Here is a 24,140-nt window from a genome sequence, read left to right on the forward strand (position 1 = left end):
CTGGTGCAGGGCTCGAATTCACAAACCATGAGCTGAAACCAAGAGTCAAACACTTAACCAACTGAGCCACCCAGGCACCCCTCTTTGTCATAATTTTTAAATGCACTTCCAGATGACGTAAAAAATGGAGAAAAGGTCTTATTCAGAACTTATTGACTTTTATTTTTATTTTTTTTTCAACGTTTTTTATTTATTTTTGGGACAGAGAGAGACAGAGCATGAACGGGGGAGGGTCAGAGAGAGAGGGAGACACAGAATCAGAAACAGGCTCCAGGCTCTGAGCCATCAGCCCAGAGCCTGACGCGGGGCTCGAACTCACGGACCGCGAGATCGTGACCTGGCTGAAGTCGGACGCTTAACCGACTGCGCCACCCAGGCGCCCCTGGAACTTATTGACTTTTAATTTCCAATTCTGTGGGTTCGTTTCTAACTCCAGTTTCATCCAATTTGAGTTTTACAAACAAGATGCCTCTAACAGGTATAAGTATTAGTTATTTCATAGGAATTTGTAAAGCCTTTTTTGGTATACTTCTAAGAACTGAGAAAGTGAAAGAAACTAGTGTGTAAAAATAGTTTTGCAAATAAGGTAGTTTCTGATTCTTTGCTTCAACAAAATTAAAGAATTAACTCTACACTTGAGATTATTTAAAATAGTATTTAATAATAGCTCACTATGTGAGTTCTGGCATATAATTAAGAAGAAATTTTAAAAATTGGGTGAAGTTGTTATAATAAAATTCTTTCCATTCTTATACTTATTCTGTCTCCATACTTTTATATGTGAACAAGACTTTTTAGTTCTTTATGTTAAATTTTTTTTTTAAAGGAATGGAAATCATATGGAACCTGGCCTCATAATAACAATGAATAACTTCCATCAACATGAGGTTGGGAAAATAAAGCCCCTAACCATTTCTGTAAGAGAAGCATTTCCAGCTAAATTTTACTTACAGAATTTATACGTTTAATATTTCTATTTACCAAGAACTGTATTATTTATATTATTTTGATCAACCTTCTCTAATGATTGTAGTATTACCTTAATTCATATGGTATTTCAAACACTGAGATCGAAAATTAAAAATTTACTTTAAGAACATACTTTATTGCAAAGAAGCATAATAGATGGATCAAGAAAAGACTTCCAAGAGCAAAAATATACTACATTAGGATGCTGTCAGGGTTGAGAACTAAAAAAAGAAAAAATTCTATAGGGGGAAGAAAATGAAAATATGAATTCAAAAGAAAAAAAAAGGAGCAATGTAACATTTTCAACTGTTTAAAATTTTTTTTAATGTTTATTTATTTTTGAGAGAGAGAGAGAGAGAGAGCGCACGAGAGAGAGAGAGAGAGCGCATGAGCAGGGGAGGGGCAGAGAGAGAGGGAGACATAGAATCCAAGCTGTCAGCACAGAGCCTGACGCGGGGCTCAAGCCCACGAACTGTGAGATCATGACCTGAGCCAAAGCTGGACGCTAAACCCACTGAGCCACCCAGGTGCCCCAACATTTCCAACTGCTCAGAAAGAGGTTGTGCATTTAAAAAGTTAATAATGGGTGTCAAAATATTATGCTACTTAGGGGTGCCTGGGTGGCTCAGTTGGTGGAGTGTCTGGCTTCAGCTCAGGTCACCGTCTCTCAGTCTGTGAGTTCGAGCCCTGCGTCAGGCTCTGTGCTGACAGCTTGGAGCCTGGAGCCTGCTTCGGATTCTGTGTGTGTGTCTCTCTTTCTCTGCCCCTCCCTTGCTCATGCTCTGTCTCTCTCTCTGTCAAAAAAAAAAAAAAATATATATATATATATATATATATATATTATGCTAGATTCCACTGGACATGTGACAAGGTGATTAGCAATTTTATCTAAATGTGTTAATATATATGGTATGTTGGACATTATATTCTTTGCAACTATTTGGATCCATGGTGAGAATTTCAGGCCCACCTAAGCCTGTGGGAGGAGCCATATATTTTACAACTCTCTTCAGGCAGATGTGAGGGGAAGACCACTGAGCTATTCTTCCCCCTTCTTGTGTTACCCATTAGGAATTTCCTATTTAGGAAATGGACAAACGCTTGGAGGAGAGAGACTGGGTGTGGGCAGAGGCATGAATGAGTGGGCATTTTTTTCAGTTCTATGCCAAAAAGCCCTCTCAAACTGAGGAAGGAAACACCGATGGAAAGACACACTAGATTTGAAGCCCTCGGCATTCTGGAAGGCCTGCCCCAAACAGGCCCCAAAGCTCCCTTCTGTTAAGTAGGTTCTTTAATTTTTCATAGCAAAGATCCACTTTTCACAGCAAAGACCCACTTTTCCCCTCCCCTCACAGTTTTCATCCCTCCCCCTTATTTACTTGAAGATCAGGCTACTACCTTCTTTCAATACCTGTGAAGAGAAAATAACCTGTGTGAGGCCAGCGGGGAAGTGGGGGTTATGAGATTATAGAGCAAACTATTGGTCTTATTCCTGAAGTGGTATAAACATTAAATGCCAGATCAAAGGCAGAATCAGGTAACAACACAGGAAAAGAGGGGTAAGGGCCTGGCCTCAGACAACTGCTCTCCAGAAATCTGTCCTGAAGCAGTGGCTTGCCTCCAATGAACTCTGCATCTGGGGACCACACCAAGTTTCTCTGACTCCAAAATTCCCCCTCATATATGCCTGGGGTGGATATCCCTTTTGATTACCCAGTCACGCCACCGTGTAGCACCAATTTACACACTTGTACATGCTCACTTAGAGTTTTGTTTGTTTTTGATCAAGTCAGGCGCCTGGGTGCCCTTTTGGTCATTCAGCTTCCCCAGCTTGTGTGAAGAAGTAGGAGAGATGGGAATGCAGACCAGGCATGCGGAGCTCAGCCCACAGGGGCTGGCCATCCCTGGTGGAGCCTGTCATTGGGCACTGGGACTCCCAGAAGACCCATACTGCTGATTTTTGCAGTTCTCCATCTTGACTGCTTGTCAGACTGACCATCAGGATGAGTTTTCACTAGCCTCTTGCCTCACCTCCTCCGATCCAAGCAGCAGCAGGAACTCACTAGCATGTGCTGGCCAGCAAGTGTGGCTTGTTGGCCACCCCCTCTGCCTGCCAGGCTGGCTTCCCTTGCTGAAGGGCACACCGCCTTCCACCCTCTGTAGCACATCTGTGAGTCGCCCTGGCCTAAGAGTGGTGGGATAGCGTGAACCTCACCTATTAGTGTGGGAAATGCATAAGTCAAGCGGAAGAGACCTGGTATCCTAACTCTCTTTTCCTTAAGTTTTTCATCTGTATTATTCAAGTTACACCCTAACAACCAGAGCACCGAGGAAGAGAAGGCCAGCATTTATGTCTATGATGATCAGAAGGAGTTAGGAAGAGGGCTCTGAGAGAGGAAGAGGAGATGGTTTATAATTCTTTCCAGGCTGGAACCCTGGTGATGCTTATTCCCTGGTCTGAGAAGAGATTTCCTTCCCCACGAACCCCTCCGTACTTCGTCTCAGTCTGAGGGAGACGGTGTGAGGCCCCGAGGGTTGTCTGAGACGGATGACGGCTGTGGCACAAACGGAGGCCACCTCAGGTTAAGGGGAATGAGTTCTGTGTCCAAACAAACGTGATGAGAACTGAAGGGATAAACGTACGACTCCAAGGACTCTCCAGGGAGCCTCGCCAGAGGCCGGGATTCCTGTAACTGATCTCGGGAGAACGAGAGCACACCTCCTAAAGAGGAGGGTCTAAAGGTCTGGGCAGGGCACCCTCTCCCTCTCCGGGCAACGGACCAGACCCAGTCTCCCCCACTTCACTCCAAGGCGCCACGGAGAGGACGAGAGAGAAATCCAGAAGTCCATACCCCTTCCGCACTACCCCAGCTGGGTGATCCCTGGGGGACACCTTCCCAAATCTCACCCTGCATTAGCGTCACCTGCACGTTCTTCAGGTATTTGCAGAGCCACTGGATGCCCTCTTCCTCCAGGCAGGCGCTCAGGGACTTTGCACAATACGGGACCTCCCACTGAGCCTCGGGTTTCCAGCCGCAGTGCCTGCTCCAGCCCAAATCTTAAGCCCGGGAGCAGGCGTTTCAGCGAGGGCCGTCGGAAGCGAGACGAAGCGGGACTCCTCCGGCGCCCCTTGCAGGGGCTGCGGCACCTGAAACACCAGGTCCTGGGAAAGCGCCCCCACCGCTTCGTCTGTGCGCTCCGGTCCCACCCACCTCAGGCCCTAGCTATGATTGGTTCCGCTGAGCGCCAATCAGAGCCCGGCGCCGCGGGAGCGGGAGGAATGCCGCCAGGCCCTCCAGATTAAACCTGGGCGGGGTTATTCACAGGCTCTCGGAGACTTGCGGTATCCGGGTCCCCTAGGGCCATCCCCAGATAACCTGAAAGGTCTGACTCTCAGTCGTCGTCCGCGAGGTTCTCTCAGCTTGTCTGCGCTGTTCCTGCTCCCAGTGCCGAGATCCTGGTGCTCCGCTTCGCCACCCCTCCAGTCTCAGCTCCCAGGCTCCGTCCCCCAACCCCCAAGGCGGGGCGAGGCGGCCGAGAAACACTCCGGCCAGGGAGTCCCGGAGCGGCTGATGTGGCCCGCGACCTGACTGGCACCTCTCCAGGACCCTGGGCCAGGTCTCTTCTAAGCTTCCCGCCCCTCGTGGCCCCTGAGCGGCTGCTGCGCGGCGAATTAGTCCCCGCAGGGAGGAAAGAGAGTGTTCAGGGCGGGGGAGGGAGAGAGCTGGACAAGGGGGGGAAGAGGGGGTAGAATGAGGAGGCAGGCAGCAGTGGGAAGAGGGTTGGGGGAGAAGGTTGTGGGGGAGGGGAAGTGTTAGCTTTCTCTCTGTCGGACTCCGATGGCTTCTCACCTCAATTCCAAACTCACCTGCTCACCTCTGCGGAGGGCCGTGAGGAGCAGGAGGGGGATTTCTAGGAGCATTCTCGGGTTTTTCACGTGCTGCAGGAGGAAACAGGAGCTTGGAATCTAAGTCCACTTCAGCTTAATTGATAAATGCCAATCTTGACTAACGCTGGCTTCTTCCCCGTTAGCAGATGGAGAAGAGGGACGTTATCTGTCCCCAAGTAGAATAACTGGGAACCCCAGGTACCATGGATGTGGAAGTGTGAGGTCGAGGGAATCCATAGCACTGGATTCACACTCCTAAGCCCACTTCCAAACCACGTTCACGACCCTCGATGGAATAAGTAATACACACACACACACACACACACACACATATATATATATATACACATATATATACATATATATAATATTATATATAAAATAAAATACATATAAAATAAACGTATAAACGTATATATTTATAGTAAAACATTTTTATTTATAAATATATAATACATAGTAATATAAAATTTTAAATCATATTAAAAATATATATTTAGTGGAATAGAATAGAATAAAATAGGCCAATGTTTAATGCTGATTACTATGGTAAATGACCATTAGATTTGAGATGGAAGAGAATAAAATAGCACAGAAAATGCCAGCCTGTGTCACAGGCAGTGAGCATAGCTATAGTTTCATATAACATTTATTTCTGTTAAATATATATGTGTTTTTGTTTGTGTTAGCAAGCATATATATATCATTACAAAAAAGTCTGAAAGACACTGATTCTTCTCTTGGATTATTATCTTTTTTTTTTATTTTAGAGAGAGAGCATTTGAGTGGGGAGAAGGGCAGAAGGAGAGAGGGAGAAGGAGAGAGAGAGAGAGAGAGAGAGACAGGAAGAGAGAGAATCTCAAGCAGGCTCCACGCTTAGCACCAACATGGGGCTCCGTCCCACCATCCTGGGATCATGACCTAAGCCAAAATCAAGAATCGGAAGCTCAACAGACTAAGCCACCCAGGTGCCCCCTGATCCTTCTCTTAGAACTGAACTCCTGGTGCCCTTGCTCCCAAAGTAACCCAAGGCCTTCTCCCTATGAGCCTTGTGCTCCACCCACCCCTTAGACTCATCTATAAGGAAAGAAGCCCTAAGCCAAAGAGTGCCTTTTCTTCAGGACATGGTAGGTGATAGAAAGGAGCTTTGCTCTTTCTTTCTGAAAATAGCTGCTGGTTGCGGGTACCAATGATCTACTCATCATTTTTCAGTTGCACTGAATGCCTTTTCCTGCAGAAAAGATTGAGTTGACTGTTGAATATCTTCCCCCAAAGGAAATGTGAGCCCTGATGGCTATACCAGTAAGTTGCACCAAACAATCAAAGAAAAAAATAATTTTAATTCTACAGAAATTCTTACAGAATATAAAAAGAGGATATATTCTCTACTCATTTTATGAGGCTAGTGTAACCCTTCGTACTAAAAACTTGACAGGAGCACCTGGGTGGCTGAAGTCGGTTAAGTATCCGACTTCAGCTCAGATTACGATCTTGTGGTTTGGGGGTTCAGGCCCTAAATTGGGCTCTGTGCTGACAGCTCTGAGCCTGGAGCCTGCTTTGGATTCTTGTGTGTGTGTGTGCCCCCTCCCTGCTCGCATTCTATCAAAATTAAAGAAACATTAATTTTTTTTTTAAACTTGACAGAGACACTACAAGAAAGATTATAAGTCAGTCTCACCCATGAATACAGATGAAAAAATAAAAACACACAGTTCACACGGGGTTTCATGCAAGGAAAATAAATCTCACACTCAAATAAAAGAGAACATCATTAATTTCTTGGGAAATCTTGGGAAAGGTTTCTTGGGAAAGTACTTGGCACTTGTTGTACAGTAGCACTTTCCTTCCAAGGAGAAGAAAAGAGAAATTGCATACATCTAGAAGACAAAAAAATCACACAGCTTCCATATGTTTCTTAAAAAAATATCTTGGTGTTGTGGTGGGTTGTGGATCTCTGTTACTGCAAAAAGCAACCTATTGAAACCTCTGTGTTCTGTATTGTGTGTTTAAACCCAGGCTGGGTTATTCTTAGTGCTCTCCATGGAGATTGTCTCCATCTCAGCCTCATTTTTCTGAATCACTTACTTTGAATCAGATGAAATCATAACTCAACCAACTTAAAAAAGCGAATGATAGAATATATACTGGAATTACAATCATTCTAATCCAGCAGCTCTTAAAATGTGGTCTCTGGACCAGCAGCTACAGCATCACCTGGAAATGTATTAAAATGCAAAATCTCAGGTTTGAACCCAGACCTAGTCCTGAATTAGAACCTCTGGATGGGGGTCCGAGGAATCTGCATTGTAACAAGACTTCCAGGCAATCCTGATACACTCAAGTTTGGGAATGCCTGCTCTGATTCAACTGCTAGAACACTCACAGATAATATTCCACTTGAACCTATACTACCAGTGACTTCTGGCAAAAGCCTTTAGACAAAAATCACACAATAAAATACCATAATTTTCTTTCTTTCAAATAGCTCTGGATTTTCAGTAACAATTAACAAAGTTTGGAGCTAGTTAGGGAAAAGATCCAAGAAGCAAGCAGTCTCCCATTAAGGCCTGAATACAGTTTTATCTTACTTGACTTAAAAAATTTTTTTTAGATTTAATTTTTTAATTTTAATTTATTTTTTAAGTTTACATCCAAGTTAGTTAGCATATAGTGCAACAATGATTTCAGGAGTAGATTCCTTAATGCCCTTACCCGTTTAGCCCATTCCCCCTCCCACAACCCCTCCCATAGCCCTTTGTTCTTCATATTTAAGAGTCTCTTATGTTTTGTTCCCCTCCCTGTTTTGTGCTTCCCTTCCCTTATGTTCATCTGTTTTGTATCTTAAAGTCCTCATATGAGTGAAGTCATATGATTTTTGTCTTTCTCTGACTAATTTTGCTTAGCATAATACCCTTTAGTTCCATCCATGTAGTTGCAAATGGCAAGATTTCATTCTTTTTGATTACTGAGTAATACTCCATTGTATATATATACCACATCTTCTTTATCCATTCATCCATCGATGGACATTTGGGCTCTTTCCGTACTTTGGCTATTGTTGATAGTGCTGCTATAAACATTGGTGTGCATGTGCCCCTCCGAAACAGCATACCTGTATCCCTTGGATAAATACCTAGTGGCGCAATTGCTGGGTTGTAGGGTAGTTCTATTTTTATTTTTTTGAGGAACCTCCATAGTGTTTTCCAGAGTGGTTGTGTCAGTTTGCATTCCCACCAGCAGTGCCAAAGAGATCCTCTTTCTCTGCATCCTTGCTAACTTGGCTTTTTAAAATTAAAAAAAAAATCTTAAAAAAATTTTTATTGTGCGCTCATTTCTAGGCTCAGCATGCAATCACCCTCCTTATATCTCCCATCTCTGCTTGGTTTACCTAGTCTCTCACACTTTCTTTAATAAAAATTCCAGTAGAACCATTTTATTGTGTGTATGTGAGTACAGGGAAATGCCAATGTTTCTTTTTTGGTTTGATAGAAAACATTCACAAGTAATTTTACCTTCCTGTAGATGGAGACATTAACTCAACATTATCACAAGAACACTAAATTATTAACAAAGATAAGTAATCAAGATTACAGATGTTTTACAGGATAAGGGTCATTTTATTAGGTCGCACCCCAAATCTTTGAAGTCTAGGAGTTTGAAAAATTATCCTTGTTAGAAATACCATTTGTAAGAAAGTTTTGTGTTAAAAATATATTGTTCTTCCCAGCCTTGGGGGCAGAAAAAAACATTTTTTGCTTTTTATCTTGTTGAGAGTATTGTCACCAGCATTTTAAGGTTAAGAGCTGAAATTTCATTATTGGCATTGGGTTAAAAAAAGAGGCAGACACTGTTAGAGAGTAAAATTTTATAATATGAAATGGAAAATGGCACATTAGGTTTACTTAGGCAGGGAATAAGGGACTTTTAACAACAGCTGAAAAGAAAGGAAAGTAACGAAGAGGAAGAAAAGTTAGAAAGGTAAGAAGGAAGAAAGCAAGCTTTCTTTATTCACAGGTGATATGATTGTCTATAGAGAAAATACAAGAGAATCTAAGACGTAAGAATTAGAGTTTAGCAATGTGGTTGGAGAGATACACAAAAAGTCCATTGCATTTTTCTACTAAACAAAAAAGTAGGAAATATGCTAAAGTGGTCCCTTTTGACAGTAATTCTTAAAGTCATCAGGAATAAATTCTCATAAAGAAAGGACATGCAAAATCCTAATGGGGAAAATTAAAAACATTGAAAGGCAGTGATGAGGCCCTGTATAAATAGATATTCCATAATCATGGTTAAGAAGCCTCAATACTATAAAAATATTAGTATTCCCAAATATGTTCTATAGCTTCAATATAATCCCTAGAAGAATCTCTACGTGGTATTTTATGGAGTTTAGACAAACTGATGTTAAAATGAAATGAAGTAGTATGAGGTTAAGAGGCAAGATACTACTGAAGAATGTTATTATACTGTCATTGAGACCATGCACTGTTGATGGTGGAAGGGTGTGTAGACAACTGGACCAACAGAATAGAATGGAAATATGGCATCAGGGCTGCTTGTATGTGAAGAGTGGGCACTCAAGATAAATGGGTAAAAAATATAATATTCAATAAATAACATTGGAGTAATTGAATATACATTCATCATACCTAAAAGTAAATTCCAAATGAACAAAGTACTAAAATATTAAAAACAGAACATTAAAACTTTCAGATGAAATGGAAAAGAAATAACTATATGACTTTAAGATAGGGCAATATTTATTAAATAGAGCACACACAAATTTTTAAAAACATAAATATATAAAGCAGCTAATTACAAACATAAAGGAAATAATTGATAGTAATAATAGTAGGAGACTTTAACACCCAACTTATATCAATGGACAGACCATTCAAAGGGAAAATCAACAGGGAAACAGTGACTTTGAGTGACACATTGGACCAGATGGATCTAACATATAACATTCCATCTTAAAACAGCAGAATACACATTCTTTTCAAGTGCACATGGAACATTCTCCAGAATACATCACGTTAGGCCACAAAACAAGTCTCAACAAATTAAAAAGGATTGATGTCATACCATGCATCTTTCCAACCACAATGCTATGAAACTAGAAATTAGCCACAGGAAAAAAATCTGGAAAGAACGCAAATACACAAATATATAACATGCTACTAAACAATGAATGGGTCAATCAGAAAAATCAAAGAGGAAATTAAAAAAAAAACATAGAGACAAATGAAAATGAAACACAATTGTCCAAAATCTTTCAGGTGCAGTAAAAGCTGTCCTAATAGGGAAGTTTATAACAACACAGGCCTATATCAAGAATCAAGAGGGGTGCCTGGGTGGCTCAGTCAGTTGGGCACCTGACTTTGGCTCAGGTCACAATCTCACAGTTTGTGCATTTAAACCCTGCATTGGGCTCTGTTCTGACAGTTCAGAGCCTGGAGCTTGCTTCTGATTCTGTGTCTCCCTCTCTCTCTGCCCCTTCCTTGCTCATGCTCTGTCTCTCTCTCTGTCTCTCTTTCTCAAAAATAAATAAACATTGGAGTGCCTGGGTTGCTCAGTTGGTTAAGCGACCGACTTCAGCTCATGAAGCTTCATCTCACAGTTCATGAGTTTGAACCCCATGTCAGGCTCTTTGCTGACAGCTCAGAGCCTGGAGCCTGCTTCAGATTTTGTGTCTCCCCCTCTCTCTGCCCCTCCCCTGCTTGTGATCTTTCTCTCAAAAAATAAATAAATGTTAAAAAAATAAATAAACATTAAAAACATTAAAAAAGAAGCAGGAAAAATCTCGAATAAACAACCTGATGTAACACCTAAAGGAGCTGCAAAAAGAACAACAAACAAAACCCCAAACCAGTAGAAAGAAGAAAATAATAAAGATTAGAGCAGAAATAAATGGAATAGAAAGTTAAAAAAACAACAATAGAATAGATCAATTAAAACAGGGACTGGTTCTTTTAAAAGATCAACAACATTGATAAACCTTCAAACAGACCCATTAAAAAGAGAGAGAGAGAGGACTCAAATATGCAAAATCAGAAATGAAAGAGAAGAAATGACAACCGACACCAATGAAATACATAGGATTATAAGAGAATATTATGAAAAATTGTATGCCAATAAATTGGACAACCTAAAAGAAATGGATGAATTCCTAGAAACATATAAACTACCAAAACTGAATCAGTAAGAACTAGAAAATTTAAACAAACTAATTACCAGAAATGAATTGAATTAGTAATCAAAAGGCTTGCAACAAACAAATGTCTTGGACCAGATGGCTTTACAGGGGCCAAACACTTAAAGAAGAGCTAATACCTATTCTTCTCAAACCATTCCAAAAAATAGAAGAGGAAGGAAAACTTCCAAATTTATTCAGGGAGGCCAGAGTTACCCTGATACCAAAACCAGATAAAGACACTACAAAAAAGAGGGGTACAAGCCAATATCTCTTAGCAAATTGAATCCAACAATTCATTAAAAGAGTCTTTCACCACTATCAAGTGGGATTTATTCCTGGGTTGCAAGTGTGGTTCAATACTTGCAAATCAATCAATGTGATATATTATATCAGCAAGAAAAAGGATAAAAACCACATGATCGTTTCAATAGATGCAGAAAAAACATTTGACAAATCCGTTCATGATAAAAACCCTCAACAAAGTTGGGATAGAGGGAATGTATCTCTACATAATAAAAGCCATATATGAAAAACCCACAGCTAACATCATACTCAATAGTGAAACACAGAGAGCTTTCCTCCTAAGATCAGGAACAAGGGTGCCCACTCTCACCACTGTTATTCAACATAGTACTGGAAGTTCTAGCCACAGCAATCAGACAACATAAAGAAATAAAAGGCATCCACATTGGTAAGGAAGAAGTAAAACGGTCACTATTTGAAGATGACATGATACTATATATAGAAAACCCTAAAGACTCCACCAAAAAACTGCTAGAACTAATAAATAAATTTAGTAAGGTCACAGGATACAAAACCAATTCACAGAAATCTATTGCATTTCTATACACCAATAATGAAGTAGGAGAGAGAGAATAAGAAAAAATAATACTTAAGAATAAATTTATATATTTATTTTTTTATTAAAAAATTTTAATGTCTATTTTTGAGAGAGAGAGAGAGAGAGAGAGAGAGAAGGCACAAGCAGGGGAGGAGCAGAGACACAGGGAGACAGAATTTGAAGCAGGCTTCAGACTCTGAACTGTCAGCATGGCGCCCGACATGGCTCGAACCTACGAACTGTGAGATCATGACCTGAGCTGAAGTCAGATGCCTAATTGGCTGAGCCACCCAGGTGCCCCACATAGAAATAAATTTAAACAAAGAAGTGAAAGGCCTGTATTCTGAAAACTATAAAACAGTGATTAAAAAAGTTGAAGATGACACAAACAAATGGAAAGATATTCCATGCTCATAGTTTGGAAGAACAGATATTGTTAAAATGTCCATACTGCTCAAAAACAAGGTCATCTACAGATTTAATGCAATCCCTATCAATATGCCAATAGCATTTTTCACAGAACTAGAACCAACAATTCTAAAATTTGTATGGAACCATACAAGACCCTGAATAGTCAAAGCAATCTTGAAAAAGAAGAGCAAAATTGTGTCTATCACAATCCCAGATATCCAGACATACTACAAAACTGTCCTAATCCAAACAGTATGGTACATAGACATAGAGGCCAGTGGAACAGAACAGAAAGCTCAGAAATAAACCCACAATTATGATCAGTTAATCTTCGACAAAGGAAGATAGAAAATGCAATGGGAAAAAGATGGTCTCTTCAACAAGTGGTGTTGGGAAAACTGGACAGTTGCATGCAAAAGAATGAAACTGGACCACTGTCTTACATCATACCTAAAAATAAACTTGAAATGGATTAAAGACCTAAATATGAGAACTGAAACCATAAAAATCCTAGAAGAGACCCCAGACAGTAATTTCTCTGACATTGACCATAGGAACATTTTCTAGATATGTCTCCTGAGGCAAGTGAAACAAAAGCAAAAAAAAAAAAAAAAAAAAAAAAAAATTATTGGGACTACACTGAAATAAAAGGCTTTTGCACAGCAAAGGAAACAATCAAGAAAACTAAAAGGAAGCCTATGGAATGGGTAAAGGTATTTGCAAATGACATATCCAATAAAGGATTAGTATCCAAAATATATAAAGAACTTATACAACTCAACACCAATAAACCAAATAATCCAATTTAAAAATGGGCAGAAGACCTGAACAAACATTGCTCCAAAAAAAGACATCCAGATGGCCAATAGACACATGGAAAGATGCTCAACATCATTCATCATCAGGGAAATGCAAATCAAAACCATAATGAGATATCACCTCACAACGTTCAGAATGGCTAAAATAGAAAATACAGAAAACAACAAATTGTTGGTTAGGATGTGGAGAAAGGGGAACCCTCTTATACCGTTGGTAGGAATTCAAACTGGTGCAACCACTGTGGAAAACAGTACAGATGTTCCTCAAAAAATTAAAAATAGAATTACCATATGATCCATTTGGGTATTTATCCAAAGAAAATGAAAACACTATTTCAAAAAGGTATATGCACCTCTATGTTTATCACAGCGTTTTTTTACAACAGCCAAATTATGGAATCAACCCATGTATCCATCAATAGATGAATGTATGAAGAAGATATGGTGTATATATACAATGGAAATATTCCTCAGCCATAAAAAATGATGAAATCTTGTCTTATGCAACAATATTCATGGATCTAGATGGTATAATGCTAAGTGAAGTCAGTCTAAGAAGGACAAATACCATATGATTTGATTCCTATATAGAATTTAAGAGGAAAAAAACCCCAAATGAACAAAGGAAAAAAGAGAGAGAGACAAACCAAGAAACAGGTTCTTAACTATAGAGAAGAAACTGATGGTTACCAGAGGGGAAGATGGTCAGGGATGGGTGAAATAGGTGAAAGGGATGGAAAGCACACCTATCATGTGAACACTGAATAAAGTATAGAACTGTTGAATCACTATATTGTACAGCTAAAACTAATATAACACTGTATGTTAACTATATAGAATTTAAAAAGAAATATAAAAATAAAAGAAAAGATTAATAAATCTGGCCACATTAAAATTAGAAACTTTTTTCGGAGTACACTCTAAGAAAGAAAACCCAAAAGCCACAAACTAGGTTTATTTGCATCACACATAATTTACATAGCATTATATTCAGAACATTTAACAATAATCTAAGAGAAAAATAGTCAAAGACATGAATATGGATTATAGAAAAGGAAAGACAAATGAACAATAAATACATTTAAAAATATGTCCATCATAATTATCAAAGAATGGTGAATTAAAACTGCCCTTGAAATCACATTTAAAAATCACTAGATAGACAAAAATCAAAATACCTAACATTATCAAGTTTACTTGCCAGGGACTCAGGGTGTCAAAGTGAGAGAAATTTACTTTGACTTTCTGCCAAAGCAGAGAGAAGGTGCCATGTCCAAGGATTTAAAAAAAGAGCACAAGAACAAGCAGGGAACCAAATGTGAAAGTAAACAGTAAGAAAAATGCTTTGGGCATTGAAGTGAAATAACTAAACACTTAAGATTAAGTGACCCAGAGGCAGAGACTTTTGAACTCAGAAATGGGCCTGGTTTGCCTATTAGTCATGGGTGAGCAGTGATTCCATTGTTAAAATGCCAAGGATTTCTAGCACAATTTGCTGGGAACTCTGACCAATGATGAAGAAGACTATGTCTCTCCTGGAATTGGCATGAGTGAGAATCAAAGAAAATTAAATAAGGCACAGCTGGGGAGGGAGCAACAGAAGATGAGAAGCAAGGGTCATGAACCAGGGTCTAATAGGACACATTTGAGGATTAAACTGCTGTTCAGTCTGGGCAGATTTTATATCCCAAGGGAAATAAATTTGTGGGGTCATGGTGGTACCCAGTCATAATGAGGTGAATCTGGCCACCTATTTCAAAGGATCCCTGTAAAACTGGATCGGTGGCTGTTAGAACCCAAATCTAGCCACCTCTAGGGAAAAGAAACAGCATATCACAGGTGAGAATATCCAGATCTTACACGTATTGGCCCGATTGGAGCTAGGGATAGGCTAGAATTAAAAAAAAAATGGGCAAAAAAAAAAAAAAAAAAAAAAAATGGGCAGAGACCCAAGAGTCAAAGATGCAGCCTGGTCAAACATGTTGGACATTAATTAGGTAAGGATGCTGTATCCCACTTGTGGTTACTCCTTCAGAATGCCCTTGCCTCATTTTACCCAGGGAGACTTAAAGAGAGGAATGTGTGCAGATCCAAGGTATATTACTATAATTTTATTTCACATAAGGAAAAAGTATGTATTTTTATTGTCGGTGTGTGTATCTCCTCTCCAAATTCTATCATTCCAACCGTAATGGACTCCAATTGTTCAATTTCAATAGTCCTATATAAATGGATATAGGCCAGTTTATAGAAAAACAGGTTATAGGAGAATGTAAGTAGAAAAACATCACTCTAAAGAGCATGATATGTATCATGTGGCATTTAGTGAAGAAATCAAACCTTAGTCTGAACTAATAAATAAATATTTGTTGGGCTACAACATTTGATTCTCAGCTTCAGGACCATTTCCTTTTGCCCTTCAGTGTCAGACTGATAATGATTGTGATTCTCTACTACCACCTAGTGGAAATTCCTTCATTAAAAAAAAAAAGTCCTATTTCTTATGATTTAAAAAATTCCACAGCAAACACCTGAACTTGTTCTTTTATTTTTTAATTTTTTAAAAGTTTATTTATTTATTTTGAGAGAGAGAGAGAGAGACAGCGAGCACAAGCTGGGGTGGGGCAGAGAGAAGGACAGACAGAATCCCAAGCAGGCTCCGCACCGTCAGCACAGAGCCCAATGCAGGGCTCAAACCCACAAACCCGTGAGATCATGACCTGAGCCAAGATCAAGAGTCAGTTGCTCAACTGACTGCACCACCCAGGCACCCCTGAACTTGTTCTTGTTATAGAAGGTTCAAACCATACAGAAGAGTGTGGGGTAAAAGTCCCATTTTGTCACACTCCCCTGCCATTTCACTGCTTCCCAAGGGTAACTGCAATGTTAGGGATCTGCTAGGACACTTCCTGTGCTTCCACATATTCAGGCGTATGGCAGGAAAAATTCTGAGCTGTCAACTGGGGATTGTTTTGTCTTTCTAATTTTGAGGCAGATAAGGCATTTCCCTTTCATGCCTTGGGTGACCACAGCAGACGAATGATGATCAAAAGATTAAGCTCTTGAATTTAAAATTTAGTTTTGAAAACCATGGTAGAGGCAAGATGTAAGAAAGGCTTAGATTAGTAAATGTCTGAAGTCAGTGTTTATGCTATAAATAATAGATTTATGAAGGACTCTTAATGAAGTCAGAGCCAGTTTTCTTGCCTTGGAACTGATACAGAATCCCTGGGCTGAGGAGACGGTGCCAGTATAGGGGACTTGTGCCCTATAATCCCTTAAAACTGTGTCACAGATGATCAGTGCTCCCCCACACTTAGATACTTTGGGCATATAAGGACAGGACCAGAGGGGGGGGCATATTGTCTCTCATTACAAATTTGAACAAAATAAAAATGTTCCCTTTTTGTTTATTTATTTTTTTAAGAGGGAGAGAGAGAGAAAGAGATGGACAGGCAGACAGACAGCTGGGGAGGGGCAGAAAGAGAGAGAGAGAGAGAGAGAGAGAGAGAGAGAGAGAGAGAGAAATATCCCAAGCAGGCTTCATGCTATCAGCTTGAAGCCAGTCTCAGGGCTTGAACCCATGAACTGTGAGATCATGATCTGAGCCCAAACCAACAGTCTCATGCCTAACTGACTAAGCCACCCAGGCATTCCTATTTCTAACAGTTTCTAAACTGCCTTTGCTTAATATTCAATAGAATGGGCTGTCATGCATTCTGGAGAAGGAAAAATCCTGGTGAGAGGAAAGACAGGAATAAGAAGTTTTTGAGAAACAGGGTGCTAGAGACCCAGGCACTATGATCAAGAGTCACGGTTAATTACTCTTGAACAATGGATGGAGAGAAGTTGACTTGTACTGCTGTGAAGCCAGTTAAGAAAGCCAGGTGCCTTACTTTGGTCATTGGTTGAAAACTGCTTCCTGACAAAAACAGACACGTAGGCCAATGGAATAGAATAGAGAACCCAGAATTGGACCCACAAATGTATGGCCAACTAATCTTTGACAAAGCAGGAAAGAGTATCCAATGCAAAAAAGACAGTCTCTTTAGCAAATGGTGCTGGGAGAACTGGACAGACACATGCCGAAGAATGAAACTAGACTACTTCCTTACGCCATACACAAAAATAAGTTCAAAATGGATGCAAGACTTGGAAACCATCAAAACCTTAGAGAAGAAAGCAGGAAAAAACCTCTCTGACCTCAGCCGCTGTAATTTATTACTCAACACATCTCCAAAGGCAAGGGAATTAAAAGCAAAAGTGAACTATTGGGACCTCATGAAGAAAAAAAGCTTCTGCACTGCAAAGGAAACAATCAACAAAACTAAAAAGCAACTGACAGAATGGGAAAAGATATTTGCAAGTGACATATCAGATAAAGGGCTAGTATCCAAAATCTATAAAGAGCTCACCAAACTCCATGCCTGAAAAACAAATAATCCAGTGAAGAAATGGGCAGAAAACATGAATAGACACTTCTCTAAAGAAGACATCCAGATGGCCAACAGGCACATGAAAAGATGCTCAACGTCACTCCTCATCAGGGAAATACAAATCAAAACCACAATGAGATACCACCTCACACTGGTCAGAGTGGCTAAAATGAACAAATCAGGAGACTATAGATGCTGGTGAGGATGTGGAAAAATGGGAACGCTCTTGCACTGTTGGTGGGAATGCAAACTGGTGCAGTGGAGGTTCCTCAAAAAATTAAAAATAGAACTAGCCTATGACCCAGCAATAGCACTACTAGGAATTTACCCAAGGGATATATATAGGAGTGCTGATGCATAGGGGCACATGTACCCCAATGTTTATAGCAGTGCTTTTAACAATAGCCAAATTATGGAAAGAGGCTAAATGTCCATCAACTGATGAATGGATAAAGAAGAAGTCGTTTATATACACAAAGGAATACTACTTGGTAATGAGAAAGAATGAAATCATGCCATTTGCAGCAATGTGGATGGAACTGGAAGGTATGCTGAGTGAAATAAGTCAGTCAGAGAAAGACAGATATCATATGTTTTCACTCATCTGTGGATCTTGAGAAACTTAACAGAAGTCCATGGGAGAAGAGAAGGGGAAAAAATATTTACAAACAGAGAGGAAGGGAGGCAAACCACAAAAGACTCTTAAATATAGAGAACAAACTGAGAGTGGATGGGGGGTTGGGGAGGGGGAAAACAGGTGATGGGCATTGAGGAGGGCACTTGTTGGGATGAGAACTGAGTGTTGTATGTAAGCCAATTTGACAATAAATTATATTAAAAAAAAGAAAACAGCTTTCTGGCATATGAATTCCTTGTCCCTTCTAGTTCACTGTGAGTAGGTCAGTGGCTTCCACAGCTTTGGAGAAAGCCTTCAGGAAAGAGATGCAAATGTTAGGAGTAGGAGCCCAGCCAGTGAGCACTGCAGGGCGATGGCTTAAAAAATATGGGCAGGCATTGGTAGCATCTGCAACCTCTGTTCTGTTTCTAGTTGGAAAACTCTAAGAAGGGCCTGTGGTCTCTACAATCGGTATCCTCTTCCATCAGAATTGAAGAGTTTCCTATTTTAATTTTCTTGCATTGTGCCCAAGCCTTCAGTACAATCATATTAAATGTTACCATCTCACATTAGAAGTTCCTTCCTTAGTAAGGACAATGCCTGGGGCCAAATATAGGACCTAATTTGCTTGGGCTGCCACAACAAAGTACCACAGACTGGGAAGCTTAAACCACAGAAAATTATTTTCTTACAGTTCTGAAAGCTGGAAGTCCAATATCAAAATATCAGTGGGGTTGCTTTCTTCTGAGGTATCTCTCCTTTGCTTGGAAGTGGCCATCTACTCTCTGTGTCTTCACATGGCCTTCCCTCTGGTGTATGCCTGTGTCCTAATGTCTTTTCTTTATAATAGGGTATCAGTCATATGAGATTAGGTCCTACCCTCTTGATCTCATTTTAACTTAATTACCTCTTTACAGACACTATCTCCAAATACAGTCACTTTCTGAGCTATTAGGAGTTAGGACTTTAACATGGGAATTTTGGGAGGATTGGGGGTGGGGGTGCGGGGAGCAGGGATACAATTCATCCCCAAACAAAGGACAATAGGCCAAAGAGAGAATCATCCTCTCCATCTCCATTCCTTTTCTCTCCCAAAGGCCAAGGAGAGGAAATAAATTGGATCATGGGATTTTGGTGGTCCTGCAACTCAAGACATATCTGGCTTCACCATGAACAGTGAGCAATAGCAGAACTGAGAACAATGGTCTAGAACTAGACCACACAAGGGTTGGGCTAAATTTTCCAGGCTTATTTGCACCCAGAATTCCAGGTATAATTTTGGTTCACTCAAACTTTCTGTTGGTGCACTTCCTAAAAATATTTTGAAAAATTAAAAATATTTTTAAAAACTATATACATCTTCATACTTATTTTTAAAATTAAAACTTTTATTTTGAGATAGTAAGTTCATATGCAGTTGTAAGAAATACTAATAGAACACTTTCTCCCCTTTCTCCTCGTTTTCCTTTTTGACGAGAGAGAGAGACAGAGACAGAGAGAGAGAGAGAGAGAGAGAGAGAGAGAGGTCGGGGAGGGGCAGAAAGAGAGGGAGAGAGAGAATCCCAAGCAGGCTCCACGTTCAGTGCAGAGTTTGATGTGGGGCTTGATCCCATGACCCCGAGATCATGAACTGAGCCCAAATCAAGAGTCTGATGCTTAACTGACTGAGCTACCCAGGTGCCCTGAAAACTCTATTCTTTACTCAGTTTTCTCCAATGGTAACCATCTTGCAAAACTGTAGGCAATATTACAACCAGGATATTGACATTGATACAGTCCAGATACAGAATATTTTCTTCACTCCAAGTGTCCCTCATCTTGCCCTTTTATGGTTCATCCCACCTTTCTCCCACATCCATCACCCCTGTAACCACAGACAACCACTAATCTTTTTTTTTCACTTCTATACTTTTGTCATTTCATGTTTGTTACACAAATGGAATCATACAGTATGTATGGCTTCTACTGACACCACTCCAACAAGGGTAGGCGAGTGACCTTCCTTACTGCCAGGTAGGGGTAGAAGTGCAGGTTCCCCATTCATCCTCTATTGACACCCCAGTGGGGACTTCATTACTGGAATGGGAATTCTGATTCCCCATTCAGTGTTCACTGATACCTTCTTGGCTGGTTGGGGTAAGAGTGCATCTTACTACTTCCCACCTGGGTATTATTGACGCCAAGATAGGGGTGGTGGTGGTTGCTTTGTTAGCTCTGGGTGGTGATAGAAATCCTGACTCTGCACTAGGCATTGTGTGATACCACCCCAGAGGGGCCGGGAAGAGGTGATTCATTATTGATGGGGGATAGAAGTCTAGGTCTCCAATTACACCGTGAGGGTTGGGGGCTGGACCCATTTCCACCAGAAAGGGATGAACATTCAGGTTCCCTACTCACGTTCACTGATGCCACCCTGATGTGTATGTGTTATGTGGGAGGGTTGGAAGTCTAAGCTCAATTGGCCTTTGCTGGTGGGGGTGGAGTCAGATTTTCTGTGGGGTTTGGCTGGAGTAGAGCAGTTGTCTAAAGTTTTCTGCCTTGCTAGGCTGCCCCCACCTCCTTTTTTCCCCTTGACTTTTGGTGTTTCTTGGTTGCTGACTTTTTGAGCTCTAAGTCTGAGATACATAAGGCAAAGGGGAATCTCAGGGAACTCACCATTGCGTGATTCCTTGGGTCCTGAAGTAGCTAGCCAGCCTAGTTTCTCTTCACCTTTCAGAGTCTTCTTATATTTGTTTTATGATAATGTCCATGGTCTTTAGCTATTCCTTTAGCAGGAGGAACAGGAAAAAGTACATCTACTCTCTATCTTGGAAGCAGAATTCTTCTCCCCATACATTTTGAAGTTGACAAGGAAATTCTCAGTTTTAAGTTTAAGTATATGTAAATTTATGGTCAATATTGGCATTTGAAAAAGAAAACTGTTAAGTCATTTAAAAAATGTATCCAAGAGTTTATACCTGGCATCGGTTTCATAAATATAAACATTCAGATTTTTTTATTAACTTGTTTTGTTTTTTATTTTTTAAAATGTACATCCAAATTAGCATATAGTGCAAGAATGATTTCAGGAGTAGATTCCTTTGTTTTGCATTGTTTTTCTTTCCTCCAGTTTCATTCTCAACTTGCCTAAATTTTATCCTAAATCTAAACATGCAAAATACTTTGGTTGAAAGCCATATTTGCTTCTCTGCAAAAGCAAAATCTATAGGGATGCCTGGCTAGCTCAGTCAGTAGAGTACACGACTTTGATCTCTGGGTTGTAAGTTCTAGCCTCACGCTGGGTGTAGAGATTACTTAAAAATAAAATCTTTAAAAAAAAGTCCAACAAAATCTATCATATAAAGTTTCTGTTGCCATAAATTTCTAAGAGTTAAAATGTTTCTTTTGTTTGACTTATTGCAATTGGGTATGTACACAACAGATCAAAACAGTATAAATCTATTACACATTTTTATAAGTAATTATCACCCATAAAAAAGTAAAATTATCTTGGCAATGAATCTCTTAATGGGGTATATGGAGCTTTTTCCAATTAAAATTAACGTATCTGTGGATAAATAATACCTTTTTCTAAAATGAGACAAAATGTAGCATTAGTTTTATTTTGAATTTTCCTTTTATATATATAAGTACTTGGAAACTTTGTGCACATAGGTAAGTAGGTGGTAATGGATGGAATTTTGCTGTAGCAATTTTGCTTAACTGTTTAAATTTTTGCATACTTTTATTTTTTAAATCACATAATGAAGCATCCTCAAAAATTATTTTAAATAATGTAACAGCTGACAACTTGGTTAAATCCTCTTTCTATTTTATTGGAAGCAAATTATAAACCACCTGACTTACAAAAAGAATTTATGGCGGTGGGGGCTGGGAGAAATGGGTGAACTAGTTTTGTTTTGGTTTGTTTTGTTAGTTTAAATAAACTGAATTTTAAGAATTGAAAAGGTAAAAGGTATGTTTGTGCTGTCCTTGACATAATGACCTCTTTGGTCCCTGTTGTTGAAGCCCGCAAACTTTACAACTGAAAATTTTGATCTCATTTTATGGCTTTGAATCAACTTTATTGAGGTATACTTTACATAAAACAAATGGAAACATTTGAAGTATCCCGTTTCATGAGTTTGGGAAAATGTATATACCATATAACCACTATCCCAACCAATATATAGAATATTTTTGTTGTTCCCAAAAGTTCCCTCTTGCTCTTTTAAGTCAGTTCTCCTATCTCTTCGTGCTCCCTACTGTAGGCAGCTATTAATTTGATATTTATTTATTTTTATTTTACTTATTTTTAATTTGATTTTTATCACTGTAAATTGGTTTTGGAGAAAAGAAAGGGATTTGTTCCTTGTTCTTTAACTCATTTGTTGTCTCAAGTTTTTGGGAAGCAAACCTAAATATAAACATATGCAGCTAATCTAATTATCACAAGACATGCTTCTATTTTTTTTTAAATGATTGATTCTTGTGAACTTTAGACAATGCTGCAGATCATTTGACTTAGTTCCTCCACTTACTTTCTTTGTAAAATTTAAAAATTTTGCCTCTTGGAAAAATTTGTAAAATCAATAGTGATTATGTCTCAACTTAAATGATTTTGTGACTTTGGATTAAGTTGAGTTAATCAATAAGTGACTTTTGATTACCTACAAAATTCTGAAAAGAAATAATTCATAGAGAAGAGAGAAAGAGTACTGGGTCATCAAGCAACTTTGTGTATACACTCTTATCTGTATCTACTTTTGCACAACTCAAATTAAGGTGGTAAATTCAATGGGGGCACACACATTGGTGTATTGTATTAGTGAAGTTAGTTACATCTTAAAGCTGAAGTTAATTAATATTGTCATATAACTACATACATATTTCTGTATGTTTAAAACACATACATAATGATGAATTAAAATTAACAAGCAAAAAAGGAGAGAGCTTGTCGTTCAAAACTGGTCTTGGAATATTCATTATACTCTTTTTTTTTTTTTAACGTTTACTCATTTTTGAGACAGAGAGAGACAGAGCATGAATGGGGGAAGGTCAGAGAGAGAGGGAGACACAGAATGTGAAACAGGCTCCAGGCTCTGAGCTGTCAGCACAGAGCCTGACATGGGGCTCGAACTCACGGACCGCGAGATCATGACCTGAGCCGAAGTCAGACGCCCAACCGACTGAGCCACTCAGGCGCCCCGGAATATTCATTATACTCTTAAAGAGGGGTAGAAAAATTTCTTTTTTCTTTTAGTGTAATCTTCCCAGCTAGCAGAAATTTATCTTAGAATACTTTCACTCAGAATCCTGATAACTTTGAGTGCTTTGTGCTGATAGTGTCATTTTCTTAAATTATTTTTAAAACTAATACAATTCCTTTGTTTCTGAGAGACCTAAAACTTATATTTAGTTTTAAATATTTTATTCTCATTCTGGTTATTGGGGTAGCAAAAGCTAAAACAATTGCTCACTCTCAGGTATCTGTGCACTTAAATAAGTAATCAGTTTCTGCCTAAAATTCTTTTTTGTTGTTGTCTTCCTGAAACCCAGATCCTGGACTTAGAATATTAAAACTGTCAATATTTTTTACTCTTAAAAACAAAAACAACAAAACAGCAACAAGGACAAAAAACTTTGGTTTTTCCCGTTAGGTAGTCATTACCCACTTGACCACTAGGTAGCACAATGGCTTAATCTTTTACCTTATAAAATGCAGGAGGATATAAGTAATTAAGTGCATTTGGCATGCTCTATATATCTTTAAATTAATTCTAAACTATCAAAAGAGCTACCCTAACGAACCCATGATGTGGGAAAAGCTAACAAATAAAGAACAGTTCAACCTTCCTTCATCAATTCTGTTCAGGTAGAAAACAAGAAATGTTTTAGAACTGTGTATGTTTCAGAAAGGGTAAATGCATATATATTCTTGTTCAGATTCCAAGTTAGGCATGGTGACTTTAATATATTTGT

General features: G+C 39.3%; 1 long non-coding RNA gene across 1 annotated transcript in view; it reads right to left on the minus strand.

Moving 5' to 3' along the window:
• Positions 1–239: 239 nt before the first annotated feature.
• Positions 240–24,140, minus strand: part of LOC128777749 (uncharacterized) — a 49,927-nt gene continuing 26,026 nt past the window's right edge. Inside the window, exon 2 of the long non-coding RNA XR_008423103.1 lies at positions 240–388. This is a non-coding gene — a long non-coding RNA (uncharacterized LOC128777749). The remainder of the gene's footprint in view (positions 389–24,140) is intronic.

The sequence above is a fragment of the Panthera pardus genome, unplaced genomic scaffold (genome assembly GCF_024362965.1).
Source record: "Panthera pardus isolate Hobbes unplaced genomic scaffold, ASM2436296v1 HiC_scaffold_17, whole genome shotgun sequence".
In the NCBI taxonomy this organism is placed as follows: domain Eukaryota; kingdom Metazoa; phylum Chordata; class Mammalia; order Carnivora; family Felidae; genus Panthera; species Panthera pardus.